We start from the raw sequence: 11,615 nt of genomic DNA, 5'->3' as shown, positions 1-11,615 counted from the left end.
CACGCCTTCTCTTTGGGTATAACCCTTTGCCACTAATAAAGCTTTATAAGTTTTGATATTTCCATCAACACCTCGTTTCTTTTTGTAGATCCACTTGCACCCAATGGACCTAAGGTCACTAGGCGCTTCCACAAGATCCCAGATAGAATTTGAGTACATGGACTCCATTTCCTATTTCATGGCTTTGAGCAATTCCTTTTCAGGGCTAGTCATTGCCTGTTTTAAAGACAACATATCATCGTCACTAGTGTCGCCAACTACCATATTGGTTTCACCATTCAAACCATAGCGAACTAGGTTCCTAGATACCCTCCCACTACGATGAGGCTCTGTGACTGTTTGCTCAAGAAAAGTGGTGTTTTCTTCATTTAAATCGACTTGCATCAACTGTACATGAAGAGTGGAAAATTCATCATCAACTCGCATTGGTGACGATGGAACATTGGTTGGAGTCAATTCTTCAACCATCTCCTCTAAAACTACTTTGCCATGCGGTTTGAAGTTTCGGACATAGTCTTTTTTCAAAAAAAGTAGCATTCGTAGAAGTAAACACTTTCTTTTCTGAATGACTATAGAAAAGTCCACCCCGGGTACCTTTAGGATAGCCAACAAACATGCAAACTTCAATTCACGATTCCAGCTTTCCTTCCTTTTTCCTCAGGACGTGGGTGGGACACCCCTAGATTCTATAATGGTGGAAACTAGGTTCACGACCATTCCAGCGTTCTAAAGGTATTTTGGGGATTGATTTGGATGACATGACATTGAGAATGTCGTCCGCGATTTCAATTGCATGTCCCCAGAATGAAGTTGGTAGAGTTGAGTAACTAAGCATGCATCTAACCATTTCCAATAAAGTTCTGTTCCGGCGTTTTGCTACATCATTTTGTTGCGGAGTGCCCGGGACAGTAAGTTGTGATAAAATCCCAAGTTCAGTTATATGATCTTGGAACTGCATATCCAAATATTCTCCACCCCTATCAGATCACAAGATCTTTAATGTTTTACCTAATTGGTTCTGAGTCATTGCTAGGAATTCCTGAAACTTTTAAAATGTTTCTGATTTCCTATGCATTAGATAAATACATGAGTATCTAGAGTAATCATCAATGAAAGTGACGAAATACTCAAAACCACCCCTGGTTTGTACATTCAAAGGTCCACAAACATCAAAATGAACAAGTCTAAGTGGTCCCTTGGCCCTATCACCCTTTGCAGAGAATGAACGCTTGGTTAGTTTGCCTTCTAGACAAGATTAACAGACAAGTAATTCACCTAAGGTGAGTTCCCTCAAAGGCCCATCCTTTGTAAGTCTTTGAATTCTATCATAGCCAATGTGACCTAGTCTCAAATGTCATAAATACGTCATGTTATCGTTATCGGTCTTTTGACATTTATTGGTCCTTGGTTTAGCTACTTTGAATAAATCATTGTTAAGAGTGAGGGGTTCATTAGGTTGCAGAATATAAAGCTCGTTTTCCAAACATACAATACACAATTATGATCCATTGAAAGAAATAGATATATTTGAACTTGTGAAAGTCATAACAAATTATTCTAATTGCAACATGGAAACTGAAATTAAATTTATACTAAAATCCAGAATAAAAAATACATCTTTCAAAATTAAGTATTTATTTCCGAACTTTAGGCGAGCTCTTCCTCTAGCTTGGACGTAACGAATGCTCCATTCCTAACTCCAAGCTTTAAGTCGCCTCCATCCACTTCCTCCTACAATTCAAGATGTTATAAAGAGTTACAAACATGGTTAGTAGATCCAGAATCAATAATCCAAAAGGATTTATCATTCTCTATACCACATGTTTCTAAGATCAATGAACTATAATCATTACCTTTGATTTTCGCTGCTAGAAACTTGGGGTAATCTTGTTTCCAATACTCTTTCTCTTTGCAGTGAAAACACTTACCATTACCTTTCTTGTTTTTCCTCTTAGGCGTATGTGCACTTGGTTGTGCACTCGCCTTTGCAGCCTTTGAAGGCTTAGGGTTGTTGTTTTGTCCATCTTTCCGCTTGTTTCCAACTTTCGAAGACGAAGCTTGGTTAGCTTCAGCCTTAGCTGGATCAATAGCAGCAATAGTAGTTGTCTTCTTTTCTCCTAACTTACTTTGTCCACCCATGATAGACTCAAAATTATGAAGCTCATTCATGAGCTGCGTCAGACCATAGTTGAGTTTATTCAACACATAGTTAGTGGTGAACGGTAGGAAATCTGGAGAGAGACTGTTGAGGATTAAGCCAACTTGAGTTTCCTCATCTATTATTGCTCCATGCAGTTCAGCTTCCTGAAAAGTAGTTTGTCATTTTGATCAGATGATCACGAACATGTTAAGACGGTGCCATCCGAGCATTAATAGTGCCATCATGAACGTGCGGAGATAGTGCTCGTTCTGGGGATGTCTCAGTCATGACAAACTTGGAGTTGTCACCAATCAACACTATGTTGATGTTCTACTTCCACTTAAGGAAGTTTTCTCCAGTGAGTTTCTCCATAGAAAGTTGAGAAAGGATGGGAGTAGACACAACCATACTTAAAAACTACGTATTATCAATAAAATAGAAATCAATCACATTTGCTCAATAAAACTTATATTCATTCTAATTTCAAGAAATAGCACAACATATACCATAAATATGTAAGATATGGAAAAAAATACCAAAATAATCATATCTCTATTTATTTAGGTTTTTAACTATTCTATGATATTGTTGTCCCAGTTGGCGAGAATAAAAAATATCATTAGTTAAATAGAGTTGTAAACTCATTTAATAATGGACACCATTATTAACAACCTACTATTCGATCAAAATAAGAAAACAAAATCTCTTATTTTATGAGCTAGACCCACGGTTTCGATAATCAATAGATTTAGTCCTAGTAGTCATTGTAGGGGTGAGTCTAGTAGAATTTGACCTATAATTATTTATCTTTCGAAATTTAACCTTGTCAAAATAACTAATGAACACCTTCCACAGGGGGACGAATCAAAGCGTCTCAAGGCACCATTAAGCTATTGACCTTATTAAACCAATAGTGAAGATCGAATATAATTCTTAAAATAAGCTCATTATAACAATAGTATTTTTATTATTAATTTTTGAAAATTAATGACTATGGTTCTCCAAAAAATTGTAAGATTAGAATTTTTAAAACCAAAGTCCTATAATTTCCTATTAATTCTAAAGTGTCACATTGAAACAAATTCAGTTAATTTAGAATTAATTTGTTGTTGATCAATATTTATGTATAACTAATATAATGAGCCTATACAATTAAGTCCAACCCAGGCAAATGAGCCTTAACAATTGGGCTTGCATGGAGGAGGGTTGTGTCGAGTATGCCATTCCCACTACTAAGGCCCTCATACTTCCATACAAGGTCCAAAAGACAGGAATTTAAACCTTCGTTTTATTAATTGTTATTAATTGATTAGGCCCACTATATTCATGTAAAGCAAATGAGCCTTCACAAGTGGAACCATTTACAAGAGAGGAATTTAAACTTTACATTTTCTAATGGGCACAAATAAAACCTATCATTTTATGAATATTTTATTTGAAAAAATCCATATATTAAGCAAATGTATGGGCTACCATATGCATCTAAGCCCAATTGCAAAAAATACCACATATAATGCAAACAGACATGTTATAATTGGATGGGTCTAATCATGTTACTATATGACTAAGTCTATGAATTTATGTAAAAATACCACAATTTATTTCATTTGCAAAAATACCACAATTAATTTTCTAGAATTTATCCAAAGTTCGAATTAATTAAATTTTTTTTGGTAAATACCATTTGGACCCTGTGTTTTGAAAAAGTTACCGATCGGACCCCGTGTTTTGTTAAATGATAATTTGGATCCTGTGTTTTGCAAAATGGAACAAAAGAGTACCCTGGACCATATTTCGATCAAACTTTTTTTAAATATGACCAAAATGCCCTCATATTTTATTAATTAATGCATTAAATAAATTATAAAATATATAAATTGTTTTGAAAATAGTATATAATAAAAAAAATATTTTAATTAATTAAGAAATATTAAAAATTTTAATTTAAAATATTTAAAAAAAACTAAAACCTATTTTTTCTAAAAATCTAAAATAAAATCAAACAACATTAAAATTAAAAAGCAAAAACTTAAACAAAATAAAAAACTAAATACCCTAAACCCATCTTCACCCTCTTCATCTTCATCTTCTTCTCCGTCTCATTCTTCTTCTTCTTGCTTCTAGACGTGAGGCAGCACAGGGCAGCTTAGAGACAAAGATTTGAAGCTTGGGGCAGCACGGGGGTGGCGAAACAACGTTAGGCACTCCTCATCTTTTTCGTTGCAGATGGTCAGACGCGAAGGAAATGGCACGGGTTTGGAGCTTGGGGGTGCAAGGGATTCGCAGGCGACAACGGACTGATGGATGGGGTGGATCTGCTACAACAAACGACTATGGGTGTGGGTCTTGATTGGGTTGTGGGTGTTGTTTCAGATCTGATTTCGTGGCTTCGAGGACAAAGGTTCTGGACTTCAAGGATGAGGACGCGTGGGTTTGGGCTTCAAGAATGAGGACAAAAGTCCAAACTTCAAACATGGTGGGACTGATTCTTCTTGACATTGGGGCTCGTGAGGACTACTAGAGTTTTGGAGTAAATCTCATTTTCTAATTCTGATTTTTTCTTTTCCTGAAATTATTGAGTAAAGTATATTTATTTGGAGTTTATTTGTATACATGTTTATGAACATTTGAAGATAGTATATATTATGATATCTAGGTTCTTTGTATTGAAAAATTGATGTTTCTAATTTGATTTTGTTGTTCGAAGTAAAAGGAAAAGATTCGAATAAATCTGGGTTTAGATCTATAATGGTTTCTGGTTTGGATTGAAAATTGGTGTTTGGATCTGTAATGGTTTCTGAATTTTAGCTTTTTGATAGAAGTTGTTGTAGTGATACTTGAATCTGGGTTTAGTATATGAACTCAAGAACGTGTTTTGATTTATTTTTGGGTCTTAAATTTGGGTGAATGTGTTTTGATTATTTGGTTTGATTTTGATTAATTTGATTAATGTTATAATTTATGTTTAATTAATTAAAATGTGATTTTTTTTAAAAATTTTATATCAGTATTTTATTAATTTTTAATTTAATAATGTTTTATTTGAGATTATTAAATTCATTAATTTATAAAACAAGGGGCATTTTGGTCATATTTAAAAAAAGTTTTACCAAAATTTGGTCCAGGGTACTCTTTTGTTCCATTTTGCAAAATGTAGGGTCCAAATTGTCATTTAACAAAACACAGGGTTCAATCGGTAACTTTTGCAAAACACAGGGTCCAAATTTAGAGGTAAATTAAACTTTGAATTTCTAAGTTTCTGTTTCTTAAGTTTTGATTTGGATTTTTCGTTTTGGTGATTTTTTGATCCATTGAAAAATGCAGGTTTTGATGCTTGGGAAGTTCTAGGGTTGTTGTGAGATTGAATGGTGGGTTTGGTACGCATTTGGGGTGAGATTTTAGAGGATTTGAAGCTGAGAATTCTGGGTTCATGGGGTCGCGTTGTGACCCTCCTGAACCCTGAGGTGAGTGGGGGGTTACCTCCTGTGAGGTCGCGCCGCGATGCTTGTTAGGTTGCGCCATGGCGCGTGTTCAGAGAGAAGAGAGGCTGGAACCTCTAACTTGGGCGGGCCATGACTCAGAAGCTTGGGGCCGCGATGCTTAAGGGATTTTTGGCCTTGGGGAGGTTTTGAGCACGGGAACTCAAACTTAAAGGCTCAAGATCCATCCTACCCGGGGGCTAGGACTCGGTCTGAAAGCCTTTATTTACTCATTTTTGATGAGATTCTATACTTGGTTGTGACTAGGTTATCGCTAGGGGCTCGAAATCAAGAATGTGCTCGAGGGTCGTTCTTATTTTACATTACACTCAGACCTGAGGTAGGAAAACTGCACCCAATATGTGATGTACATGATTAGGTCTTGACCCAAATGTTCAATACAGATTTGATTAGGGCTTGGCTCGAATGTTGAATACATAATTGATTAGGGCTTGGCCCGAATGTTGAATACATATTTGATTAGTTTTTGGCTCGAATCTTGAATACAGATTTGATTAGGGCTTGGACCCCTTGTAAATGTGCATGATTATGCTTGTGAATTATTGATTGAGCATGTTGAGTGCTTTGTATGTGGATATTTATTATGTCATTAATGTCTGTTAGCGTTATATAATTGTGAAAAGCATTGAATTATTAGTCAAGGACGGAAATAGCGCTGAGCACTGGTCGAACAACATTGACTTATGAGACAAGGGCAGTAATAGCGCGCTGAGCGCTTGTCAATATGATTAGACCTAATCAAGAGCGCATTATACACTTGTCCGACCCAATGGTCATGGAAAACTAAAGTGTCAGGTACGCTAGGCCAGCTCTAAGGGTGGTTATACAGAGGATAGGACAATGGGCCTCGGGGTAATTTATTAGTCCCAGATTCTTGGGCACTGAGCCCTAGTGTGGTTTATTAATCATGTAACTTGGGCAACGGGCCCTGATATGATTCAGTTAATCATTTAATTAGGGCATCTAGTCCCATATGACATTGTAGTCATTAATATGAATGGTATGCATGCATGAGTAGGATTAATGCTACTGGGCATGTTTATTATGGTTTGATAATGTATTATTAACTACTTATGAGCATGTTTAAGTTTTCTTGTTGGTTGGCTCACGGGTGCTATGTGGTGTAGGTAAAGGGAAATGAAAGTTGGACCAGCCATGTGTTGGAGAGCTTAGGTGGCGACGTGTACATATGCGACTGCTTGACCACAATGACCAACGTTTCTTAGAGGAACTACGGTTAAACCTTATTTTTGCTGCTTAGGTTGGCGGGTTGTAACTTGTGAGTTGTAATAACCATTTTGGAACTGTAAATAACTTTGCAAATGTTTATTATGGGTTCCCATGTATAGCTTAATGTTTTAATGCAGTATCTATTCCTTTTGACCGAATTTTTTTACCTTGAACCGTTAATCACATTTAGATGCACGTTTATGGCCTAATGACTCATTTAGCGAGTTGAGCACTATTTAAAATACATAGTGTAATGGTCTTGGCTAACCAGGGCGTTACAGTTTGTCCCCTCTTTCGTTGTTTTTGTTTTCATTTTTATGCTTACGTTTTAAAGACTTTGGATATGTTTTTTTGTTTTTTTTTGTTTAGAGACTTTGGCCCATTTGTTAGTCAAAAAGGGGGAGTAGTTTATGTTTTTACGATTCTATTAGGTTGGACATTATTATCAAGGGGAGACACTGTCTTTTTTATTAAAAAATCTTTCTTATTATCTCTTTTGTGTTGATTACTAACTATTTTGCGTAGGGGGAGTTTGGTTAGTCTCAAACTAACATTGTTTTCGTAGAGGCTGATTGAGTTCTATACAAAATTGATTTTTTTTCTAAAAGTTTGCCACAAGGGGAGATTGTAAGATCCTAAAGTTGGCTAACTTATTTTAGACATTTTTTATATTATTCAATCCATATTATTCTGATCTCACAAAATTAATTGTAAATCAATTAAATATTTTTATGGTATAAAATACCTTTATTTCTTTCCTTATTTATGTGATTTCAAATTTGTCTTTTCATACAACCTTATAGGGAACACAATCAATTACATTCATGTGTATTATTCTGATTTTTTTCCATATTAATTTAGATAAAATCATTGTGATTTTCGAATCAAAGATTGGTGGGTTATTTCACTTTCGTAAGTCTGTCCAGGTACATACTGAGCTATCTAATTACCTAACTAGTTGAGCAATTCGGGAAACCAACAGATCCGACAGACTTTCCATTTAGAGAATTCATGGATATTGTCTTCTCTGATTTCGTGGGCTGCTAAAGGAGGACTTCGTCTTGAGTATAAATAGAAGCCTTGGTAGCCAAGGAAACTCACTCTTTTCATAGGTCATTTGTGTGTAATTCTTATTGAAAAGTGTGATTGTATTTTTGTCAGATTCAGAGTGGAAATACTTAGTCTAGTTATATGTAAGTGTGTGTTGTATTGACTTTGATATCCTTTAGGATCCAAGGTGTTATTATCATTGTGTGTACATCAATAGTCTTCAGGAGAAGATGTCGAAAGACTCTCTTCGAGAGGTAGAAAGCATCAAGGTCTTCGGGAGAATAGTCATTCAAGTATTTCTTCAGGAGGAAGAAAACAATCAGGCATCATCGAAGGGAGTTCAAGTGAAGATCTGATTCTTACAGATTCAATATTAGTATTGGAATACAAAAGAGTATGACAACAATATAGAGGGAGTCTAATCTTGTAAGTCACTGCTTTTGTATTTGTGATCATTACTTATAAGTTTTCTTCTCTGAGCATGGATCCATGGACTAGGGTAACTGAACCATGTAAAAAACTCCTATGTTGATTTTTATATTCTTGTAATTGTCATGTTTAAGCCTGATTCATCACCATTCAATTATGATTAATCAGAGTGTGCATTTGACTCTTAAGTTTATTACACTTTCGCAATGAACTAAGCTGATTAAATAATTACTTGGTAATTAATTAAAAACATATTTCCAATATGCAGATCCTTGATTCTTCATGTATATCATTTTTTAAGTCGGTTGTACCTTTAAGGTATCTCAGTAGCCATTTAAAAGCCATCCAATGTTCTTTTCTAGGCCTACTCATGAAACAACTTACAAGACTAACACCATAAGCTATATCTGGCCTTGAACTAATCATAGTGTACATCATACTCCCAGCAACATTTGAGTATGGAATGTGTTTCATAGCTTCAACTTCAAATCATTGTTCTTTCTCTGAAACAGATTTTAGTTTAAAGTGAGCACATATAGGTGTTTCAACACTTTTTGTTTGTGTCATGTTGAATACTTATATCACATTGTTCACAAAACCTTCTTGAGATACAGTTAAAATTCCTTTAGATCTACCCCTGTAGATATCCATCCCAAGAATTTTTCTATCTTTTCCCATATCTTTCACGTCAAATTCATAATTTAATTGCAACTTCAGTTTCTGAATTTGTTCCAAGCTCTTACTAGCAATGACCATGTCATCGGCATAAATCAAATGATACGTGGAAGGTTTATCTTCTAATATGGAGTAGTAAACACACCATTCATGTTTGCTTCTTTTGAACCCTTTATTCATCATTAAATCATCGAATTGTTTGTACCACTATCTTGGGGATTCCTTAAGTCCATACAAGGATATTTAAAGCAAACAAACCTTATCCTCATCTCCTTTCTTGATAAAACCATATGGTGTCTTATGAAGATTTCTTCTTCCAAAGTTCCATGTGAAAAGGCAATTTTTACATCTAGTTGTTCTAGTTCAAGATCTTGTATGGAAACAACGGCTAATAGAACCCTTATTAAAGGGTGCTTGATAAATAGAGAAAACACTTCATGATAGTCTATTCCCTCTATTTGAGATAATCTCTTTTGCAACAAGCCTTGCATTAAACTGAGCACTCTCAACTCCTGGTATACCTGCCTCTCTTTTGAATATCCATTTACACCTACAATACTCTGCCCTTTCTGTCTATCAACCAGCTTCTAAGTGTGATTTCTCTTCAATGAGATCATCTCATCTTCCATGGCCTTCTTCCAGCATAACCATGTGGGAATACTTATACATGATCTTATGTATTTTCATGTACCTCATATATTAAACAAATTAATATAAGAAAACCTAGAACATGTTTCTATAATTGAATTAAACAGAGATAATGCTAAGAACACTTACATTATATGCAGCAGAATGAATAAGTCATTCCTTCAGTTTCTCTAACCCTTGTATCCTTTCTGTCGCAGGGTATCACCAAGAAACTAAACCGATCTTCAAATTTCTTCACCGTATCCATAGAATTACCTAGATTATGGTGGGTAATTCTCAACACATGAGATAGATACAGAGAGAAAAAGAGAAGAAGATATAGATGCTTAGAAAATGACTTTTGTTGTAGAGAGAGTCTAAAACCCTAAAGTGTCAAAACTAGATCTTCTGATCATCTGTTCATCTCTAGATCTTCTGATTTCAACTCTCACTTAGCATTCATTTTATAGGCTCAATTAGGTCAATTATTTAAATTAAAAAATAAATAAAATAATAGGTAATATTAGCCATTAGGTCGAAATTATCATGTGCTTTAGGCCCGTGAAATTTCTCATTTAATTATAAGTCCGTTTGACTTAAAATCAAGGCTCGTATTATATTCTATTGATTAATCAATTAAATAATTATTTAAATATTTTATAAAATTAATTATTTATAATTTGAACCTTGATTTAAACTTATTTATTAATTTAGACACCAACTTGTCTTAATTAATAAATCTGCCCTAAAATCTCTTTTCTTCTCTAAATGCATAACTCTGTGACACTATCCAAAACTGACGTGGTCAACTTTGATAATTCTAGATGATTAATTAAATCAATTAATTGAGACTATCTAGATGATTTTATCCAAGGTAAAAGTACTTACCTTTACCTTTCTTGTTTTTCTTTTTCTTCCCCTTTGGCGTTTTTGCACTTGGTTGTGCACTTGTCTTTGTAGCCTTTGCAGGCCTAGGGTTGGTGTTTTGTCTACCTTTCCTCTTATTTCCAGCTTTCGAATATGAAGCTTGGTTGGTTAGGAAAGCTAGAGAGAGACTATTGAGGATTAAACCGACTTGATTCTCCTCATATGGAACTTCTGGGGATTCTTCACGCATGACGAGCTTGGAGTTGTCATCAATCAACACTATGTGATGTTCTGCTTCCACTTAAGGAAGTTTTCTCTAGTGAGTTTCTCCATAGAAAGTTGAGAAAGGATGGGAGTAGACACAACCATAATAATACTACGTATTATCAATAAAAAAATCAATCACATTTTCTCAATAAAACTTCTATTCACTCTAATTTCAAGAAATAGCACAACATATACCATAAATATGTAAGATATGGAAAAAAAAATATCGAAATGATCATATCTCTATTTCTTTATGTTTTTAACTATTCTATGATATTTTTGTCCCAGTTGACAAGAGTAAAAAAAATATCATTAGTTATATAAAGTTGTAAACTAATGTAATAATGGACACTATTATTAACAACCTACTATTTGATAAAAATAAGATAAAAAAATTTCTTATTTTATGAGCTAGACCCACGGTTTCGATAATCATAGATTTAGTCCTAGTAGTCACAATAGGGGTGAGTCTAGTAGAATTTGACCTATAATTACCTATCTTTTGAAATCTAATCTTGTCAAAATAACTGATGAACACCTTTCGTAGGGGGCCAAATTGAAGCATCTCAAGGCCCCATTAAGCTATTGACCTTGTTAAACTAACGATGGAGATCAGATATAATTCTTAAAATAAGATCATTATTTATTTAAAATATTATTTTTATTATTAGTTTTAGACAAATTAATGACTATGGTTCCCCAAAAAAATTATAAAATTAAAATTTTAAAACCAAAGTCCTATAATTTTCTATTAATTCTAAAGTATCACATTGAAACAAATTCAATTAAATTAGAATTAATTTGTTGCTAATCAACATTTAGGTTTAACT

Source organism: Humulus lupulus, chromosome 2, assembly GCF_963169125.1.
Source record: "Humulus lupulus chromosome 2, drHumLupu1.1, whole genome shotgun sequence".
Classification (NCBI taxonomy): Eukaryota; Viridiplantae; Streptophyta; class Magnoliopsida; order Rosales; family Cannabaceae; genus Humulus; species Humulus lupulus.
Note: the sequence above shows the minus strand (reverse complement) of the source record.